The 24,767-nt window shown below is 33.7% G+C and overlaps 1 pseudogene; it reads right to left on the bottom strand.

The window, feature by feature from the left end:
• Nucleotides 1-5,065: 5,065 nt before the first annotated feature.
• Nucleotides 5,066-12,644, bottom strand: LOC123916623 (annotated as a pseudogene).
• Between the last annotated feature and the right edge of the window lie 12,123 nt (nucleotides 12,645-24,767).

Below are 24,767 nucleotides of genomic sequence, written 5' to 3'. Positions count from 1 at the left end.
AATTGCCTTCCCACATATCCAAACTGTTGACAACACAATAAATAGCCTATCCAGCCTTTATGCCAATCACACTAGCAATCAAAACATTCCCCTAATGATAGCAAGAACAGAAACGGAAACCAATAATTCTCAATTAATTCCCAATAATTCACTTGTCTTCAATAGTCAAACCAAACAGCTAGCCACACCAAAACTCCCTTATACAAATCACAAAAATATACGCAATCCCACTAAACCCAATAAGCCAACCCGAACCCTTAAACCAGCACAACCCGAACCGGAATTATACCAACCCAGACCCGACAAAAAACCCAAACCATCTGAACCGGAAAAAACACCTACCCAGACCAAAAATTCTACCACGATGACCAAAGAAGAAACTGAAGAGATGGATGTTCATGGAGAAAAGAAAAGAAGAAGGGAGGAGGAAAACTCAGCCATAAAAAAGGACTCAATTGTGTCTGTGCATTTTTTAACGGCAAGTCCTGGCAGCCAGGACTGCCGGGACCAATGAAAATCTTAAGTTGGAATTGCCGGGGGCTGAGCACTCCGAGTGCAATTCCTAATCTCCGAAATATTGCTCAAAGCCACCAGCCAGATATTCTCTTTCTGTCAGAAACATTGTCTAAAGCGCAAGTTATGGAGCGCGTTCGCGTGAATCTCAAATTTAACTCTTGTTTATCAGTAGATGTTGAAGGTAGAAGTGGGGGATTGTCTGTTATGTGGAAGGATACCATAAAATGTAGAGTGCTGAATTATTCCAGAAACTTTATCAACTTGGCGGTGGAAGAAAAGGAGGAAGGCGAGTGGAGACTTACTTGTTACTATGGCTATCCGGAAAGAGGGAGAAGAAGACACGCTTGGGACTTGCTGCGTGAATTAAGGGACATGTCAGAATCGCCGTGGTGTATTATTGGTGATTTTAATGATTTACTGTCACAGGACGACAAAAGAGGAAACCACCCGCATCCAAATTGGCTCTGTAATGGATTCCGTAACGCAGTGAGTGACTGTGATCTTACTGACATTTATTTGGAAGGTTATCCTTACACATGGGTTAAGAGTAGAGGTACAACAAGTGTTATTGAAGAAAGACTTGATCGAGCAATGGCAAATTCTGCGTGGCTCATGAAGTATCCAAATGTCAAGTTGTTGAATTTGCTGGCCTCTCATTCTGATCATAGTCCTATTCTACTTCAAAATTCACCCATGATCACGAATGGGAAAACATACTCTTTCCGTTTTGAAAATTTATGGTTGAAGGAGGAGGACGTGGAAGAGGTGGTGGTGGATGGATGGGGAAGGGATAGAGGTGTGGAGATTATCAATAGAATCATTAGATGTGCAGACAAGCTTACAGGATGGGGGAGAAGGAAGAGAATGAGATTTAAGCAGGAGATAGTGGAGTGTAGTAAAGAGATGGAACGACTGAGAGGTAAACATGACGTGACAGGTTCCAACCGATACAAAGAGGTTCAAGAGAAGCATGCCAGACTCCTAGTTCAAGAGGAAACATATTGGAGACAGCGAGCGAAGATGCATTGGTTACAAAAAGGGGACCTAAATACAAAGTTCTTTCATATGTCAGCTTCAGCCAGACAACGAAAGAAGAAGATTGACAAACTTGTGAGCGAGGCAAATATAGAAGTTAAAAGCCAAGCTGAAATTTGTGAGGTAGCATTGAATTATTTTGATCATCTCTTTAAGGCTAATGCAACAGTTCATGATCCAGTATTATCCTTAATTGCACCAAAAGTAACACCAGAGGATAACGATATGCTTGTGGCGCCTATCACTAAAGAAGAGCTCCGTGAGGCCTTGTTTCACATGAGTCCGGACAAGACTCCTGGGCCAGATGGTTTCAATCCAGCTTTTTACCAGCATTTTTGGGATTTATGTAGTAATGATATTTTTGAGGCGGTTAAGGAGTGGTTGGAGAGGGGGTACTTCCCATCAGCATTGAACGAAACCAATATTTGCCTAATTCCAAAATGTGAAAATCCTGTCTCTATGAAGGATATGCGTCCGATATCCCTTTGTAATGTGCCTTATAAAATGGTCTCTAAGCTGTTGGCAAATCGTTTGAAGGGTTGTATTGAGAAATGTGTATCGGAGGAGCAATCAGCTTTCATTGAAGGGAGATCCATTTTAGATAATGCTTTAATTGCTATTGAGGTCATTCATGCCCTTAAAAGAAAGACAAAGGGGTATAAAGGTGATTTGGCTCTTAAAATTGATATTAGCAAAGCATATGATAAAGTCGATTGGGGTTTCTTGCGCGGTATTCTTGAGAGAATGGGGTTTGCTAGTAAGTGGATACACTGGATGATGCTATGTGTTAGTTCCGTAAACTATTCAGCTTTGGTGAATTATGAAAAAGTAGGTCCTATACACCCAGGAAGGGGATTAAGGCAGGGAGATCCTCTCTCTCCTTATCTCTTTATTCTAGTAACCGAAGGTTTAACTGCTCTAATAAAAAAGTCAGTGGCAAGAGGAGACATTCATGGTGTTAAGATTTGCAGAGGGGCACCGATGGTGTCCCACCTTCTTTTTGCTGATGATTGTTTCTTGTTTTGCAGGTCTAATTTAGATGAAACTAATCATCTGATGAGCATTTTAAAAACGTACGAAGAGGCCTCAGGCCAAGAAATAAACTTGTCAAAGTCAGAAGTTTTCTTCAGCAGAAACTTGAGTATGGCAGCCCAGGAGGACCTCTCGAGAATTATGGGAGTGAGACATGTACTTGGAACCGGTAACTATCTTGGTCTTCCATCCATGATAGGTAGGAAGAAAAGAGATGTTTTTGCTTATATCAAGGACAGAGTTTGGAAGCGAATCAATTCTTGGAGAGGAAGAGCCCTTTCTAGAGCAGGCAAAGAGGTGATGATAAAGTCAGTTTTGCAAGCCATACCATGTTACGTAATGAGCATCTATCTTCTCCCGGATGCTACTATCAAGGAGATTGAACGCATGATGAATTCCTTTTGGTGGGGAGGGGGAGCTAATAATCAAGGAATTAAATGGCTAGCATGGGATCGTATGGCCATGCCAAAAGTTTTGGGAGGGATGGGCTTTAAAGATTTGCATACTTTCAATTTGGCAATGATAGCAAAGCAAGCGTGGAATATCATGACAAAACCACATTCTCTAGTGGCCAAACTTTATAAAGCAAGGTACTTTCCTAATTCCTCTCTTCTTGACTCCCATATTGGTCACAACCCAAGTTATGCTTGGCGTGGTATTTGGAAATCTCGCCAGTTACTAATGCAAGGGTGTAGGTGGATTATTGGGAATGGTAACAATATAAATATCATGAAGGATCCATGGTTGAGAGAGAAAGATGGAGCTTGGATTCAATCGCCGCAAGTCCAAGGTATGTATAGTATTAATGTTAATAACCTCATGGTACCGAATACTAAACAATGGGATAAGGAGAAAATTGAGACTTTATTTACTGATGATGTTGTAAAACGTATTCTTGATATCCCTTTGATTAATACGGTTGAGGAGGACAAACTAATTTGGGTTGATAGTGTCCATGGTAATTATAGTGTTAGAAGTGGATATAATTTGATGATGAATTTTTTAGAGAAGATGAAGAACACAACACAGCAAGAAAATTGGAACAATATATGGAAAATTCATGCTCCCCCAAAAGCCAAACACCTTCTTTGGAGGATTTGCAAGGAGTGTCTTCCAACACGTGTTCGTCTTCATGAACGGCGTGTCCCTTGTACCTTGTTATGTCCACTTTGTGATCATTGTAATGAGGATGATTGGCATATGTTATTTACTTGTAATGTTAGTGTGCAAGCAAGACAAGCTGCTGGCCTTGAGATCACCTTATCACACCGTGTGCAGCACATGCAATCAGCCAAGGAAGTCATTTTTTCTATCTGTGCAGGTGAAGATCGTGACACAGCAGGGATGGTTGCCATGCTGATTTGGGTCCTTTGGAATAACAGAAATAATAAAGTATGGAATGATACACATGAAACAGGTCCCAATTTAGGCATTCAAGCACGACAATTGTGGATGGAATGGGCATCTGTGCAGCGCTTCCAGCAAGACAAGGAGTATACAGTGCAGCAGCATCAGAGTGTGTCGTGGCAGAAACCTCCTATGGGATGGCACAAATGTAATGTTGATGCAGGTTTTCATAATGTTTTCAATAAAACCAGTGATGGATGGTGCTTGCGTGATCATAGAGGAAACTTTGTGCTAGCTGGAACCAATTGGAGGGAAGGTCAGTACTCAATAATTGAAGGGGAAGCTTTAGCACTTCTTGAAGCAATGAAGGCCATAGCGCAAAGAGGACTCACTCATGTTATTTTCGAATCGGATTCGAAAAGTGTAGTTGACACAATTCAGAATTTACGCACTGGTTCTTCGGAGTTTAGTTCTATTATTTGTAACATTCAAAATATTATGATGTCAAATCAAAACTTTGTGGTTAAGTTTGTTAAGCGACAAGCAAATATGGTTGCTCATACGCTTGCTAGGGCGGCCGTGTCTTGGTCTAGTCGCAATATCTTTGAGATGTTACCTCATTGTATTACTACTTTATTGATTAATGAAATAATATGATTTGTTGTTTGTCAAAAAAAAAAAAGAACCGGACCGAAGGTCGATCCGGTGTGGCCACTAGTTCATGGTCAACCGGTTAGACCGATTCAACCGCTATTGAACCGTTTATATGAACCGTTCATATAATTTTCGTATCTGATAGCTAATAAACAAATTATCAGTAACAAAATCACAAATACTTAAACATAAATTGACAAATTAACAAAATTTAGTTTTAAAGTGAATGATGTTCATACCAAATACTTAATACTCCCTCTGTCCCCCAAATTATAAGGGGAAAAAAACCCATTTTTTTGTCCCAAATTATAAGAGAAAAAATCATTTTCAAGAATGTTTTTTTTCTTTCTTATTTTCATAAAATTAAATGCAAATTGAATTTAATTTTTTCCCTCTCTCATTTTCTCAATAAATAACAACCAATAAAAATTGTTTTTACATCTTCTTATGCAACTTATTCCAAGGAAAACCCACAAAAACATATTTCAAATTCTCATGTTTTACTTTTTCATAATAAGTGTGATTTTTTTATTTTCCCTTACAATTTGGAACGGAGGGAGTAATACTTATACAAAGTCCAAATTCATAATACTTATACATAATTCATACCAAAACATAAATTCATAATATAAATTCAAACATCAAAATATCAAATTAAGTCTCCCCTATTCAAGTTCAAACTCAAAGTCTCCCCTCTTCAAGTCTCCCCTATTCAAGTTCAAACTCAAAGTCCATGCATCGAATGATCAATCATTAAATTGATGGAAACCATCATCATCAACACCATTATAACTATTCACATCTTCTTGTGGAAATGAATCCAAATTAAGTCCCCCCTCTTGAAGTCCAATGGCGGGCCGTGGGTGCCAATTCGCCTAAAAATAAAGTAAACAATTAAGTATAGCATTTTCATAAACTAAATACCACAATACAAGTATACAACTCAATGCACATAAGTAATAATTTCACTCTCACCTTCCTCATTGTCAGTACCAATTATGGGAATTGATTCCTCATTGTAAAGCATACTTTCTATCACATTGGAATCAAGAATGGGGGTAGAATTTGTATCTTCGTCCATGATCCAAAATTCAATGTCATCTATTCTCTCATAGTCTATAGGATCATATGCTCCCATCTTGTTGAAGGTTCTAACAAAAGACAAAGATTATTCAATGTAAAAAGGATAATAAATAATGAAACGTAGAATATTGAAGGTAAAAATTAAAAATAATTGCATACCTATTTTTTAAACGCAAGTTGTAATGCAAAAACACAAGATCATTCAATCTTTGATGCTCCAATCTATTCCTCTTTTTTGTATGTATTCTTTCAAAGACACTCCAATTCCTTTCACAACTCGATGATGAAGCAGTTTGACTAAGTATCTTAATTGCCCATTTTTGCACATTTGGCACACTATGTCCAAAAGTATTCCACCACATATCTATCAAAATCATAACAAAATTGAAATCATGATCAATATGTAGTTAAAGGTAAAGATGCACAATTTTAAAAACATTATATCAATTATACTTACCGGGACGCATATGCTTAATAGAATCAAGAGCCAATTGTTTGCCAAACTCACCAAGCTTTCCACGATAAAGATTGGTTTCATTCAAGAGTTTGGTCCGATTACCATCAACTTGTGTAGTCAACACTTCAAGAAATCCTGCCATAACCTCGGGTTTTTGGGACAAGTTCTTCCTATCATAATAGAATGATGGGTTTAAAACATAAGCAACAGCATGTAGTTGTTGACGGAGATGTTTATCCCACCTTTGCTTGATAATCCTTGTATAAGGTATGTACAAGGATTTTTTGTTCATGAAAATGCTCTTAATAGCTTTCTTTGCTCCAAACATGTCATCATACACATAACCAAGTGATGGTCTATCAACACCATCAACAATCCTTAACAAACATACTAGTGGTGCAACAATTTTAACAATAATCTCAACATCATTCCAAAATCTAGAATCTAGGATAACAACAATGAAATCCCTAGCTTTTGGGTCTCTATAGTATCTAGACTCAACAAAAGTTTTGCTAGTTACCAAAGCTGTAAGATCATGTTGGTGTTTGTGAAGACTCTTCAATGCAATAAAGGTTGTGGCAAAACGAGTAGGACCAGGACGTATAATTTCTGTCCATCCTTCCCTCTTCCTCAAAAAAGCTAACAAAAACTCATGATTGTAAACAAACTTTGTAATTAATAATGCACGTTTTGCTAGACTTTGGATAAGTTCCATTTTTCCTATGTCACCTAAAACCAAGTTTAGACAATGCGCAGCACATGGTGACCAGTAGATATGAGGATATTTATCATGTAGCATTCTTCCTGCTGCTTTATAATTAGCGGCATTATCCGTTACAAAATGCACAACATTTTTAGGACCAACAAATTCAGCCAATTCAACAAACAGATTACAAGGATTGGTTATATCTTTAATAATATCTTAAGCATCGACGAATCTTATAAAACTAATTCCCATAGGACAATAAACTAGAAAGTTAATCAATTGCCTATTTTTTTGATCTTGCCACCCATCTGCCATGATTGTACATCCTGTTTCTACCCATTGACTACGACAACTATCAACTGCACATTTTTTTTTCATATCAGATAATAATCTAGTTCTCATAGCATGATAATTTGGCCCTTTATATCCAGACCCAGTAAAAGCAACTGCATCAAGCATTCGCCGATAAGACCTCGAATTCAAAGCATTCATAGGGATGTAATTTTCAAAGAAAAAAGTTGCAATAGCAATATCAACTTCATGCACAACTTTTTTACATGCAAGCACACTCTTAATTGTTGGTAGCGCACCAGGGGTAGTTCTTGGAGCAAAGAAATTACCCACCTCTTGAGATGTAGCTGCTCTCTTTGGTGGTCGAGAGGAGGATGACGCATGCACTGCTGGACGTGGTATTTCACTAGTGTCATCATCGGCCAATTCCACAACATTAGGACCAAAAGGATGTTCATCATCAAATGTCTCTGCAGCTCTCTTCTTCTTTGTTGAAGTTTCATTCAAACTCTCGAGCATCCTAAATCTGGTATCTGCATCCACTGTTTTGCAAATTTTTACATCACCAAGCAGGGTCTGACTTTTGTCGACATGATTGCATAGAGTCATCAGCTTGTGTTGGAGGAGCTGCTTGTGAAGATTGAGCAACAGAAGTTGATGCTGATGTCGACATAATTTTCTGAAATAGAAAATAAACTTTAAATTGGTAAACAAAGCAACAAATTAGTAAAATTGGTTCAAAATAATTATTCTACTTCACAGCTTATAAACAAACTAACAAAATAGAAACTTTAAAAACCTAAAACAAACAAAGCACAAATTAGAAACTAAAACAATTTATTTTTTTCACTGTAATATAAGAAAAAAAGAACCCTTTTCCAATCTGAATTTACATGAAGCACTTATTCTTGTTCCAATCAATTTGTTTCCGAAAAATATTAAACTGAAAACTGTGTTGAAACAAGATTTCCTAAAGCAAATAATATAAAGATGAAACCCATAAAAATTGAACAAAACCTTAGTTCTTCATATGACATGCAATATATGAAACAAATTAAGAAACCGAAACATAACAATAGGATAAATTTGTTTCATTCCACCATCTAATATAAGAAGAAAAAAAGCAGCTTTTGGTTATTCCGTTGGATGATTTTAATTTATTTATTTTGGTAGATCTCATTATACCTTCAGAAGAGTTGAAATAGATGTGTTTGATTGAAATTATAAGCAAGAAGAAGGAAGTAAAACTTAAACAGAACTATAATTGCAAAATCAGTATTGAGCAATAACAATAACGAAGAAGAAGAAAGGTTCAGGCGCTCAATCCTTACCAGTGGACGCAACAACAACAATGAAGAAGATAGGTTTGTGCGGAGAAGAAGAAGAAGAAGAAGAAGAAGATAGGTGGTGGCAGAGACTGAAGCAGCGAAGAGATCGGCAAGATCGGTGGTGGTTTTGCGATGAGATAGGTTTGGTTTCACACTTTCACTTCCTTCCACCGTTTCACACTCTCAGAAAAGCAAAAGATTAGGGTTACAGCGAAGAAAAAAAACGTTAAATACAATGGATTTTTTTTTTTTAATTTCAAAAGATTCCGAACCAACCGGTTTTTTAAAACCGCCCCCGGTTCATCGATTCAGGACGGTTCGCAACGGTTTCAAACGGTTTTTTTCCGGTTCTGCAGACTACCTGTTCTCAGCACTAGTTTGCAATGTAGTCAGGTTCTCGCACCGGGTCTTAGGTTCTTACGATCCTACGAGCTCGTGAAGGCCAAACGAGCTTAGAACCCATGTAGGTTCCTTTTTTGATTTGTCTGTAGTCAGGTTCTCGCACCAGGTCATAGGTTCTTACGATCCTAGAGGTTTTTCTTTACCTGAGCTCTAGACGGTGTCGTTGAAAATTGAAATTATTTCACAATGAATCATCGATTCTCACCTCTCATGCCTATAATCAACCACCACATCCATACATACAAATTGTGAAGAGAAACAAAGAAATTGACACTCATCGATCAGATCTGTAGAGAAGATTGAGATCTGGAGCGATTTCTGAAAGAAAACGGCAAAGAAGAGAGTTTCAAATCTTCCTAGAAGAGTGAAGCCATCTGAAAGAGAGTAAACTATGATGGATTTATTATCTTTGAGAGAATGATAAGGTGAGAAAATTGAAAGAGAACGTCTTTCACTGAGAAACGAAAGAGACGAAGGAACAAAAGTGAGGTCACGTGTTGTTGTTTTAACACAGAATAAAATCTGAAGCGTTTATTTAATCTAAGGGTTACCATTTAATCCTCTCACCCTGTCATTTTAAAATCCCTCTTACTTGAAAGATCTTATGATCATATGACATGCGGAAGAAGATGTGCTTGTAAAGTTAGAAGAGGTCAAACCTTTTAATAGAGGAGATAGGCGTGACATGCGGCAGAGTGACGAGAAACCTTTGAAATTGCTCAGCAAGATTAAACACTTGCGAAGTTGTCTCATGTGGATATGCATGACCAATACTAAAACCAATAGGGAGAAAAACAACCAAAGGAGCATCAACAAAATTAGCCATAAGAACAATTTGATTAACAAAGTGAGAAGTAACCTATCAGTGTAAGACAAATAGCGGAACCAACATAGAAGTACCAATAACCAAATCAATAGAGAGAACACCCAAAACCAAACTTAGACTACAATAAGACAAAACTGTACCAAATAATCCCCAAATTATAGTTAAAAACAATAAGCCAAATTGCGTCGGAAACCACACAAACTAATAGCTAAAACCTTTTATAACAAAAAAAAAAAAAACTGAGTTTTAAACCAACCTTATCATAGCACTAAACCTCACTTCACGAGACCAAGCCAAATTTAGTTCACCACCAAGACCCATGCCAATCTGCACTCCCTGCAAAGTGAACAGAGTTACAGTAATAAGTTATAGTTATTCCTTTTTCCTCAGAATAAAATAAAATACACAAGATACAAATCACATACACATACAATCTGTATTGTTAAATAATAATTTCATTCTAAAAGCTTTAAATATGATAACCAAAGATATTTAACATTTTTGAATATGCAAACTAACAATTTTTTACAAAATGAACAGTATATCTTAGTTCACCACCAGAACCATGCCAATCTGCACTCCCTGCAAAATGAAGAGAGTTATATAAACCATTCGATAACAATATATAGTTGGAAAATTGAATCTTCATTGGATGAAGCATCCCTAAATCATCAATAGAACCTTACTGTAATGATAACGGCAATAAAAAGGCATAAAATCTGCATATGCTTAAATGGGAGAACGTCCATGCAGCACATGAAGAATATCACCAAGCACCCATAGAGGAAGTGTTAAATCCGGATATGTATGAATCTCATCAAGCACCCATAGAGGAAGTGGTAACCTGCACAAGGAGGGACAACCTTCTAGAGTCCGAAGCTTATGACAAGAAAAGTTAATATTTGTAATAGCTACCTACAAACAATAATAATTCAAAATAAACATGGGGGCTTTGCCCCTTTTATTCATTAAAAAAATTCAAATTAAACGAAATCGACTATACTCGGAACAAGACTACCTAGGTAAACTTACATGTTCGTGTCAGTTTCCCTTATGCACAAAATGGCCTTTGTAATCAATTTCCCAATCACACTTGTTGATATCATGCAATAGCTTCTTGAGGCATCCCTAAATCCTAGTGAAGGAAAAAAATATAAACTTTCAAGGATCAATCAATGCCAATCAGAGTTCTATTTGCATCCAACGAATTATATTCTTAACACCTTACCTTGTATGCATAAGGGAAGAAAGTATTGAGTTTAATAGCTTCCTGAATATATTTTTAAAAAATGTCAAACGAGAATATTTAATGATAAAATTGTACTGTATAGAAAGATAAAGAGACTAAATAAATCCTAGTTATATCGTACTTCATGAGTTCTAAAGGTAAAGGTGAACATTAATAAGCTTGTTAACAATAATAAGAAAACAAAATATCAGAGGTAAATACATAAAAGTTAAGTGGACAATTTTATTTTATTTTGAACAGCGGTTTGGACAGTCTAATTTATAAAAGGCTCCGATATAAAGTTCATTCAAGCACGTGAATATGAAACAGACAAACCTTGTTATACTGAAAGGGATCTGTTGAAATCACCAGATTCCATGAACAGACCAGCAAGTTTGACCATGCAATATCAAGGTTAGGTTGAATACGCAATGTCTTCTTGAGGTACAAATTGTAGAAAAATAAAGGCCGCTGCAAGTTCAGCATGGTTCACACGTCATTAATAATTCCACACAAATAGAAACACTAAAAACCAAACAAAAATCAATAGAAACGCAAAGGAAATAGATGCATCTTTTAAAACAAATTAATTTGTGATCAAACCATTTTTATAGGTGGCCAATTTTTCAATTCAACTCTCTTAGGTGTACCTCATCAATACCTTTCATTGAGTTCTTTTCTCTACTAGAGCAGCCTGTGCACATTGCAAAAAAAGGCTTAATTGTCATAGAGAGTATATTCATCAACAATACTTCACATGGTTTCTAAGTATTCAATGAAGACTTGCAACACAAAATTACAGCCTACACATTGGAAAAAGGCTTAATTGTCATAGATAGTAACTTCCATCAACAATACTACACATGGCTTCAATAAAGACTTGCAGCACAAAATTGAAAACAACAAAGTTGTCAAAAGAAAAAGGCTTACTCTCTGCCCCTGCTTTTATATCAGTGAAGAAAAGGAAAAGTAACAACTTTAAAGACCAGCATATTAATTCCAAATTTTAGGAAATACAATATGCAATAACAATACTATTTTCAGAACCAAGTGACAAATAAATAGTCAAACTCAAAGCAATACTATACTCCTATACAATCGTGACTAATTGATCATCAAACTAAAGAGTCATATTATATACACAGGAAAAATTCTAATATGGACCACTTGAGGTGGACCAGTTATACTTATGAACAACAATATAACAATACGAATTTCACTAGTACTCCCTCTAGTCTCATATATAAGCAACTTTTTACTTTTTAGATTCATTCAATAATTGGTGTATCTGGACCAAAAAAATGACCAGATACATCAATTATTCAATGAATCTAAAAAGTTAAAAAGTTGCTTTTATATATATATATATATATATATAAAAGACTAGAGGGAGTAGTCATTTATCTTATAAATTACCGACTAGAGGGATAAAAGTTTGTTTATCTCATTGACAATGGAGATACACGTTCGATTCACAAATTATATCATAAAAGAAAGAAATAGAGAGACTTTTGGTTTTATAATAATAACAACATAAATAGCAACATGTACAAAAATTGAATATCATAACAAAAAAATTAAAATTTAGGGTTCAAATTATTATACATACATATGAAATTAGGGTTTCCAGTGACGAATGGATTTCGGATTTGCAGTGAAGAGAAGGATTTGAGGGGTTTTCCAGTGAAGGATTCTAAAAGGAGTTTGTTTTTTTTATTAAAGGAGTTTGTTAATTGATTTTTTGGAAAAATACACTCACTCTATTTATTAACTCACCACTAACCTTCCCAGCCATTTAGAGTCCGTTTGGTTCTGGAGTTTTGGAGGGGAGGGGAGCGAAGGGAAGGTGAGGTGATATTTTCAATTTTTTATGTTTGATTCAATTTTTTAGGAGGGGAGGGATTCAAAACATATTTTAGACCACTTTTTGTTTTCCCCCAAATTAGGGGGATTTGGAGAGGAGGCATTAAATGTTATTACAATTTTAATTATGTTGACAAAATTATCCTTATATTTATTTTTAAATACCAAAATCATCCTTACTTGCATTTTTAATGTTGCTAACTTGCTATTTTTTTTGTCAAAAAAAAGACTTGCTATTTTTTTGTGTAAAAAAAAAAGACTTGCTACTTTTTTATTATAAAAAGAGAACTTGTCATTTGTTTAGGTTTTTGCTTACGTTAATTATTATTCACTCACACAAACATATATAATTTGTTTCCAATTTTTTTTTTTGGGATTCGTTGATATTTCTTATTTCCACGCAATTTTCAATCTGTTGCATCGATTATACAATTTTGTCATATAATTGTTTTGCCTACGTTTATATTTTGTTACATGTGATTAATTTGTTTTATATAACTTTTTGCCTTTGCCTATTACGTTAAATATATATATATATATATATATATATATATATATATATATATAAAATTTTATAAGATTAAATTTTAAATTTTTGTGTGCAGTTTAATTTTTATAAATTATTTATTAGATTCAATCAACCATCAAGATAACAAAAATTAACATCAACAAATCTATTATTTATATATTTAGGAGTTTCTCTCTCATGATAAAATTCATATGTGGCAGTCTCTCAAAACTCCTCAAAAAATCATCCTACATGTCATTCAATGACGCTTTCACAGCCTACGTGTCATTTAACTAGAACTTTTATGTTTTTTAATATAGATTTAAGAGTTTCCTTTAATAATGAATGCTCAATTATAAATATATATAGAAATATTTTATTCTTATAAATTACTGTATTTTGAACAATATTCTTCAATGTTTAGATTTTTGCTTCGGTTAAAAAATGTCAACAATATTTTTTTATTCTTAATATTCTAATAGATGACATTATAATTGCGTCAGAAAAAATACATCACATTAATTTTTCTATTTAAAAAAGAAATATTCAATTCAAATAATTCTAATACAAAAAAAAAAATTGGTCATTTTTATAAGAAACTTTGATCAATTTTCACATGTTTTAAATGTTTAATTTCACTTTTACCCTTATTTATTATGAGAGAGGAGAATATTAAAAATAAGTAAATTAGTTTAATGAAGAGTAAATATATATATATATATATATATATATATATATATATATATATATATATATATATATATATATATATTATATATTTTCATAATTTTATAATTATATAGAGTCACAAAATATAATTAATATTTTATTATTATTTAAAAAAATTGGAATATGTGTGTTATATTCATGTGCATTAATTTACCCGTGCAAATGCACGGGTTAATATTCAATAAAAAATATAGATATTTTTTTGACACATGAAAAATATGGATTATTAAATTTTCAATATTTTTTGGTTTTTTTAATTATTTGTAAAATTAATTTTATATTTAATGTAATAATTTATTTAAATATGATAAATGATCCAAATTTTGGAGATTTTAAGGAGAAATGGTAGAACGGAGAGTGATGCTCCACTCCCCGTTCCCAACCCACATGTTCGTATATTTGTTCTTTTATTTTCATAAAAAATGTCATTAAGCAAAAACTAATCTAACGGTTAATATATATTAGTTCTTAATCGTCATCTCTCTCCTTTAGACATTTGTTTTCTTCTGGAGTATTTTAGCCCATGTCCCCGTGTGAAAAAATTTCACATTTGTGTAATGAACAGTAGAATTATTTGTCATTTGCTTGACACAAAAAAAATTTATATCATTTTTTTTATGCATATCTCATTTGTTAATGGTGCAAATTTTAAAAAATTTATCTATTTGTTTATCTTACAGTGATGTTTGGAAAATAAAAACAAAGTAATACATGATATTATTACTTTTAATTCTTTCTTTTTTTATATATAAAATAATTGTTACTTTCCTTACTTTCAATTGATATTTATCGTATTTTTTATATAATAAAATCTACAAATGTATGTCTCGCCCCGTGTTGTTTTTTGCTTAATACCTCCATGTAGATTAATTTTTTATCAATACCCCCTATTGTAATATTATGTTTGGTATAAATCACTATGTAACTTTTTTTTATTAATAAAATTATAAAATAAAATAGAAAAATAATCTATGAAGTCAATTACTTCATTCCTTTTATATTTCAGACAATCACACCATTTTCTCTATTCGATAAGTATGAAGTTTAAGAATAACTTTTTTTGTGAATAATTAAATTACTATTTTTATTTTTTTTTATATTCCTTTTAAGGTGAGTATTTTTGTTCAGAGATTCTTAAGCCTTCAATTTTGTTTTGAAACATATTAAGTCTTCAATTTCTCAGTTCCACATTTGGCCAATTCGTTCTATATAATTTTTTTTGATAAGCAATTCGTTCTATAGTATAGTCCTTCGAGGAGTTTCTATTATTTTATCAGTATATTTGTTAAATATCACATGAAAAATTAGACAAACAAAAAAATAATGAGTAAAAAAAAGAGTACAACATTTATTAATAATAGTAAAAAAAAAAACATTTATAAGCATGATTTACACCAATAAAAAATAATATGAACAAAGTGTTTTTTAATATGTAAACATGATTAAAAAAATGACAATAAAATATAAAAAAAATATAAATAAATACTTAAAACTCTAACATCAGTTGATAATACCTAATCCTAATTTGAATAACGAACAATATGTTCTTCCGTATGGACCTGCTAATAAAAAATTATAGCTCAAAATTAGTATAATTATGATTAATCATAAACATTATTTAAATACAAAGCTTATATATATATATATATATATATATATATATATATATATATATATATATATATATATATATATATATATATATATATATATATATATATATATATATATATATATAGGGTTTTGCTAACGTACACCCGCTTATTTTTAAGAAGGTGTGTGTTAGCAAGTTATAACTAAAAAGTAGTTAAATACACCCTAAGGTGCATGTTGCTAATGCACACCTTCTAAAAAATAAGTGGGTGTACGTTAGCAACTCCTATAGGCATTTGCTATAATACACCTACTTAATTTTTAGAAGGTGTGTGTTAGCAAATGATAACTAAAAAGTAGTTAAATACACCTTAAGGTGTACGTTGCTAATGCACACCTTCATAAAAATCAGTGGGTGTGCATTAGCAAATCCCATATATATATATATATATATATATATATATATATATATATATATATATATATATATATATATATATATATATATATATATATATAAATGCATATAACATCTTCGAAAATAAGAAAATAGAACAACGAAAAAGTTGAAGATTATCTCCTTGTAGGCACAAAAAAGGATAACATCAAAATACAAAAATATACTATATAATATTAAACTTGAAAAAAAAAACATTGAAAGAAGAAAATAAAACAACGAAAAAGTTGAAGGAAATGAGAGTGAAATCACCCAAAAAAAGAATAGAGATAAAAGATTGCAAAAAATATAATTTTGAATTGCAATAGTGTGTGAAATCGGTTGCAAATCACAGCTATTTATATTAATAGAATGAAGATCGAAATTATAAATGTCATTTAATAGCAATTATCTAATTGACAAATTATGGGACAAAATGACTTTGTTTCTAAAATATAATATAATATAATAATAATAATGTAATAATAATAATAATGAATAAAATATCAAATAATCAAATTAGAAGTAAAAATTGACATTGTCATTAAAAAAATTGAAATGTATTCAATTGTTTCCTTTTGAATGATTATTTTTGAATTAGCATTAAATTTTGATTGAGAAGGACACAAAAAAAAAGTAAAAATTGACATTGTCATTAAAAAAATTGAAATGTATTCAATTGTTTCCTTTTGAATGATTATTTTTGAATTAGCATTAAATTTTGATTGAGAATGACACAAAAAAAAAAATCTTATATGAGTACATACATTACATAATTTCTATTAAAGTTGTCAAATGTTGCCACATAGGAAAACATGCTCTCACAAGTTGCCACATAGATTATGATAAATGAGAGGATGCCACATATAAAAGTGATCAAGAGAGAGAAACTCCTAAACATATAAATAATAGATTTTTAAAATTAAAAATGGAATCAATATATTTGACTTTAATGAATTTAATTTCATATTAAAGACAAAATTACTCATTTGTCCATTTTTTTTTTACTATATATATAACATTTGTCTGAACACTAAAACTCACAATTTTTCAATCTTCATTATCTCTTATTCATCTCTCTCGATAATCATTATTTTTTCTGTATATTGTCACCTTTTTAAATTTCTTTATTTTTTCTTCTTTGTTCGATATTTCTTATATTTTTAGTATATTTTTGGTTTACCTTTTAGATTATTTTTTTTTGATCATCTTTTTATTTATTAATCCTATTTATTTTTTGTGACAGGGAAATAATTGAGAGGCAAGACGAAATGCATCACATTCTCACAAAATTGATTGAATTGAGAGCTCGGAGTCTGTTTTAACAACTGTAGTTTTGTTTTTTTAGAAAATATTGCTTATAGCACTTTATCAATATCAATGATGTGTTGGATACAAGTTGGAATATCAATGATGTATTTACTTGATGAATCTATCATCAAATTAATCAAATGATGTATTTTTCCAATAGTATTAAGTTCATCATTATTGTATATTTTTCTATTGCAATTTTTATTTTATACTTTTTTTAAAAAAAATATATGTAAATTAATATATTTCATATATCATCCAAATTTGTAACACCCAAACCCGTTATTTAATTAACTCTGCCTTTATAAAGTCTTTTTCGAAAATACGCAGCGGAAAAATTGAAAATCTGATTTATAAAGCGCTGGTTTGAATATCACAAACTTCATTCAAAGATAAGACTAATACATTTATCTAGTAAAATATTCGAATGAACTAAAAACAAAACCTCGCATCGAACGATGCGTTATTAGTTATACAAAACGGATACTTTTCAAATGAAAGCTTAAGACCAACAGAGTATACTAAGAGGACTACATGCATATACATATAAAAACCCCTTTTTCCCGTGTCTCAATCAGAGCAGAGCTTCACCATTGCACTCGGGCGAGGCTAACACATAACCTGTCAACCTGGACCCCCAAAGGTCCAGCAATTAACACAAAGCAGAGAGTTAGAAAACATAAACATAAATATAAGTGTGAGTAGTATACTACACACTTCACACGCTATCATACATTTCTAACTCACGCACATACATCGTCAAATACGACTACCAATCAATCATTCATTTACAAACACACCAATCATATAGTTTCACGTCTTCTCGGACACTACTAAAGTGTTCATTTATAGTCATGACGGACTCTACACTTGTTCATTTTATAGTCATGACGGACTCTACTCATATACCAAGACATGGCAACAATCACAGTATTAAACAATTAGTAAATACCAAAGCTTAACACATACGGAAAACACATTACACCCCAATCAGATAATGTTACATAACAATTATCAAATACATGTGCATTTACCCTAATGCATCTAATGCCAATTATCCAATGTCATGTCATCCCTAGACACGACTAATGCATGTGGTACCAATTTACATTGTTCAGATTTCAGTCATGACGGACTGTTCAGTTTTCAGTCATGTACGGACTGTTCAGATTATAGTCATGTACGGACTGTTCAGATTATAGTCATGCACGGACTCTACATCAGCAGTTTTACATCATGCAGGATAAGCGTCTCACCAATGGTGGACCAAACCAGTTTTACATCATGTTGGATGCTGCTATTCACCCCATTTAAGATGAACCCAGTTTTACATCTTGTTGGATGCGTCGGAACTTACCGAACCACCTTATCTCCCTTGGATAAGCTCAATAACAGTTTTATATCATGTAGGATGTGGTTATCATCAACCATCTCTCCCATAAAGAGGAGTCTCACAGTTTTATATCATGTTTGGATATGGGCTCCAGATCTCGGATAACATAATCCCATCTTCGGCCACTTTTCATAAACATAATCTATTTTCATCAATTATTGGAATTCACATGATTCCCATAACACAATTATTCATGAATGCATGATTACTTTTAAACACATCAAATACATGACGCTATCTAGCTCGAAGCTATTCATTCACTGATGCGGAAACACAATTCCAACATCTAACACATTAGGATAACACAATATCCTATCACTCAAATCATAATTATTCACATGATAATTATCTGCATAACCATTTTTATACACATAAGTTTCATTTACACTTATGTCATAAAACACACATCATTTCCTTAACATTGCAAATTAATGCTAAAACATAAACATAGTCACTTGAACTACAAGTCATTGCATACGCGTGCGAATCATATAACGATTAACAATAAGCATTAACAACATCAACATGTATCAACAAACATGTAAGGATACCCTTAAACCATGTTACAAGTGCCTAATTGTACTTAAAACAATTATCAAAAAGTTGCTGTCACAGTGCTGTTCGCTGAGCGAATCCGTAGCGAACCCGTAGCGAACACGTAGCGAACACGTAGCGAACACGTAGCGAACACGTAGCGAACACGTTCGCTGTAGCGAACAGGTAGCGAACTACATCAGAGGGTTGCAGGTACATGGCGAACAGATAGCGAACCCGTAGCGAACTTATTCGCTAAGCGAATCCGTAGCGAATCCGTAGCGAACTTATTCGCTAAGCGAATCCGTAGCGAATCCGTAGCGAACTACACCAGAAATATCTGTTCTTGAGTTTTCTAAGGCGGTTTAACATTGAATCAACTCAAAAATTCATCCAAACATGTTATAAATTCATATAAACAGCCAATTCAAGCATATATGGTACTTATGAACATTAATTAACACTCACAAACACCCACATACATCACACTTACAAATTCATACCAATTTCTTGCATTTTAAGCAAGTTTAACAAAACATGCAAATCATTGATCAAACATCTACATATACCCACTTTCAACTCCCCAAAGTTGTTTACCTCATCTACCATGAGTTCACTACACATGTTAGGATCAAAAGAATCCAATTTTCCATTAAGAAAATCACCCACAAAACCCACAAGAAAATAGAGTGGAAAGAGTTTGGGAATGGAGGAATCGACATCCTCCCCTCTTCCGAATCACTCACGAATATGTAATCTAACTCTCGTACCTTAGCTCGACGAATCCACAAGCTTGCTCTTCTCTTTCTCCCCCATGAGCTCCTTGCCCTAGCTAAGCTCTTCAACTTCTCAAGAATTGCAACTTATGAGACTATTCATGGTTGACTTGGCTACTTATAGCTCTCTCTCTATTCTCATGGATCAAAGCCCACTTGGCTTAGGCCCAAACAACATAACTTCTCGCTCATTAACTTACGTTCTCGCTAAATGATTATTCACCGCTTAATAATTTAATTATAAATCACGCCCTCGCATAATAAAATAATTAAATAACGAATACTAAATTTTGGGTTGTTACAACTCTACCCCCCTTAAAAGATTTTCGCCCTCGAAAATTACCCGACTAAAACACAACTCCGGATAAATTCCCTCATCCGATTTTCTAATTCCAACTTGCATTCTAACCAACGGGTTTCTAGTCATAATACCTTAACCGATACGGTCTCTTACACAAACTCCGATTCAAATTCACACTTCTTCCGGATTCGTACCAACAAAACATACAAACTCCAAACCAAACCAAGTTTGACAAAATCAGTCAATCCCAATCGACACAATTTCGTCTACTCATCAACAATAGATCAAGGACAGCTAATCCCTTGATTTGTCGATAGATAGTCAACAATCGTGATGATGGCATAAACCATTCTCATCAAACTACTTAAAACTTTAACTTAACCTCTTACGGTACTCGCAGCACTACTCCAAAACAAAACCACTCCACTCGAAATACTCCGAAAGACCCTTCCGTTGCATACTTCACAACTTTCCAAATTCCATAAGTTCTCAACTGCGTCGAATCTCACTCCAACCATTCATTCGGTAGCACAACTCCTACGCTCATCTGCTGTCTAACTTCTCAAATTTCTTAACACATGCCAAAAATATACTATCCAACCGTCAAATTCTTTTTCCTTGCAATTCCCCAAATCATTGCGTCGAACATTCAACATAACTGTTTTATTTTCCAAATAATCTCTTATCCAATTTCTGACTTCCTTAACATGACCTTCCCGATATCATTTCCTGTCGAAATATTCTTATCCAAAATATTACCTTAAGTCACTCGTCGACTCACTATCATCCCACCGTTCACGACGAAAATATCCATAATCATTTATTTCCTTCCCACATGGTATTACTATACTATTCCCATAGATACGATGTGTCCGACATCTCTAATCTCCACCGACTTTTCCATTTCATAGTTAACTTTTTCCAATTGCTACAAAACATCATTTGACACTTACTTTGAGCATTGCTTCCAAATTCTTAATACACATTTTCCAAATACAACAATCACTTATGTGTGAGATAGTCCTTTCCGCAAATTCTTACTTGACATAAGTCACTTTCTTACGTCTCTCTAATACTCGTGCTTGACACGTTTCCAAAGGCTAACTTTCTTATCCCCAAACATCCAAAGGTAACACTTCGCACTTAGTTTCTCAAATCTTTCCAAGAAATGACCACTCGGTTCAAACATACTCAACCTTTATAAATCCTTCCTAGGCTCTTCGTGATCACCTAGTAATTCTGTATTTAAATCTCAGCTACTATCAAAAGTTGATTTCCAAACAACCATGATCTCCGTCTTGTTGATTCCAACACAACTCTCATCAGATTCCTCTGAAAACTTTTCATCAACAAAGCTTCCATCTTTATCACTCTTCCTCCTCTTTGAGGATGAACCATCAAGTGAAAGACAACCAAACAATGGAACATTCTTGCTACGAGTTCCGCTAGAAACACCACCAGTCCCACTTATTGTAATCGGGTTTTTGGTTCCCTAACCACACCTTCCATCCTTGACATCAATCTCCCACTTAACTTAACCCTCAAGGTACCCACCATTCGCATACTCGTCGTATGATCATCACTAGGTTTTCTTACCCTTGACGCACACGTCTTCCCGTTTCCCAGCAACGGTTTTCACTTAACATTTCAATCTGCTCCATCGTCCCCCAATGGCCACATTCTCCCTACGGCTAAACAACTTCATTCCGACTCACTCCGAAATGATCATCTGATACTTCCTCCAAAGTATTCTCCAAATAAGAACTCCACTTCGAACAATGCTACTCAATTTTAAACAATCCACTTCAAGAACATCTCTATTCGTCCTTACTTCTCGCGTTCGAAACATCTTGGAGAGACAAAATCTTCTCCCCCACTTATCTCAAACCCACCTTTACACTTCCACTAGAACATCCGGTGTAAGCACCTAACCGTCCTATCGATTCCAAATATATTCCTCTCAAGAGAAATCTAATACCGACAGCATTCACATGCATGTCGTATGCAAAGGGTAAACATAAGGTAAGATATCTAAGCATCTACTCAAAACCCCGGTGCAGTCCTCTTGACATACACACCACTGCAAAATACATAAACACACTATTCCCGTCTATGCTAACATAACAACCTACGTAACAACTAGCATACATAATTACTACCACATGTCTATACATATATTTATAACTAAACTATATGTAAGACAATGAAACATCCATGTACACAAGACATCGAGTCAAGTACATGCATTACATTTCGTTTGTCCGCATACTTACAACATCTACTCAAACATGTATAGAACATAGCATGTTCTCAAACAAGTTCCCATCATGAGAATACATTCACATAGTTCAATTAAAGAACCACACTAAGTACTAGTAATCAATCTACCACATGTTATAAACAAACATATAACAACACACATTAGGATCTACTTACATCCTACTCCTTTCTCACTCTAGTGAAAAATTCATTTTCACTTACTCAAAAGAAAATAATCTTATATTTTCAACAAAATCTTCATCACATGCAGTTTTACATCATGCTGGATCATCAACTGTTAGCAATAAGCATCTACAAACCAAAAGTTCAAACCACACAAATTTTTAAAACTTAAGCATAAAAATACTCAACCACTACTTGACTTGATAACTTATAACAATGATAAGTATCAATCGCATCAAGTACACACAACAAGAAAAGACAGACACAACTGGCACACACGCTCACTCGATCTGACTGCACAGACCGGCTCTGATTGACACACAACCTCACAGTCCGAAGACAACTGCTCTGATACCACTTTGTAACACCCAAACCCGTTATTTAATTAACTCTGCCTTTATAAAGTCTTTTTCGAAAATACGCAGCGGAAAAATTGAAAATCTGATTTATAAAGCGCTGGTTTGAATATCACAAACTTCATTCAAAGATAAGACTAATACATTTATCTAGTAAAATATTCGAATGAACTAAAAACAAAACCTCGCATCGAACGATGCGTTATTAGTTATACAAAACGGATACTTTTCAAATGAAAGCTTAAGACCAACAGAGTATACTAAGAGGACTACATGCATATACATATAAAAACCCCTTTTTCCCGTGTCTCAATCAGAGCAGAGCTTCACCATTGCACTCGGGCGAGGCTAACACATAACCTGTCAACCTGGACCCCCAAAGGTCCAGCAATTAACACAAAGCAGAGAGTTAGAAAACATAAACATAAATATAAGTGTGAGTAGTATACTACACACTTCACACGCTATCATACATTTCTAACTCACGCACATACATCGTCAAATACGACTACCAATCAATCATTCATTTACAAACACACCAATCATATAGTTTCACGTCTTCTCGGACACTACTAAAGTGTTCATTTATAGTCATGACGGACTCTACACTTGTTCATTTTATAGTCATGACGGACTCTACTCATATACCAAGACATGGCAACAATCACAGTATTAAACAATTAGTAAATACCAAAGCTTAACACATACGGAAAACACATTACACCCCAATCAGATAATGTTACATAACAATTATCAAATACATGTGCATTTACCCTAATGCATCTAATGCCAATTATCCAATGTCATGTCATCCCTAGACACGACTAATGCATGTGGTACCAATTTACATTGTTCAGATTTCAGTCATGACGGACTGTTCAGTTTTCAGTCATGTACAGACTGTTCAGATTATAGTCATGTACGGACTGTTCAGATTATAGTCATGCACGGACTCTACATCAGCAGTTTTACATCATGCAGGATAAGCGTCTCACCAATGGTGGACCAAACCAGTTTTACATCATGTTGGATGCTGCTATTCACCCCATTTAAGATGAACCCAGTTTTACATCTTGTTGGATGCGTCGGAACTTACCGAACCACCTTATCTCCCTTGGATAAGCTCAATAACAGTTTTATATCATGTAGGATGTGGTTATCATCAACCATCTCTCCCATAAAGAGGAGTCTCACAGTTTTATATCATGTTTGGATATGGGCTCCAGATCTCGGATAACATAATCCCATCTTCGGCCACTTTTCATAAACATAATCTATTTTCATCAATTATTGGAATTCACATGATTCCCATAACACAATTATTCATGAATGCATGATTACTTTTAAACACATCAAATACATGACGCTATCTAGCTCGAAGCTATTCATTCACTGATGCGGAAACACAATTCCAACATCTAACACATTAGGATAACACAATATCCTATCACTCAAATCATAATTATTCACATGATAATTATCTGCATAACCATTTTTATACACATAAGTTTCATTTACACTTATGTCATAAAACACACATCATTTCCTTAACATTGCAAATTAATGCTAAAACATAAACATAGTCACTTGAACTACAAGTCATTGCATACGCGTGCGAAT

This window comes from Trifolium pratense, linkage group LG3, assembly GCF_020283565.1.
Source record: "Trifolium pratense cultivar HEN17-A07 linkage group LG3, ARS_RC_1.1, whole genome shotgun sequence".
Lineage (NCBI taxonomy): Eukaryota > Viridiplantae > Streptophyta > Magnoliopsida > Fabales > Fabaceae > Trifolium > Trifolium pratense.
The sequence above is the reverse complement of the archived record's forward strand: the minus strand, read 5'-3'. Positions and strand labels throughout refer to the sequence as shown.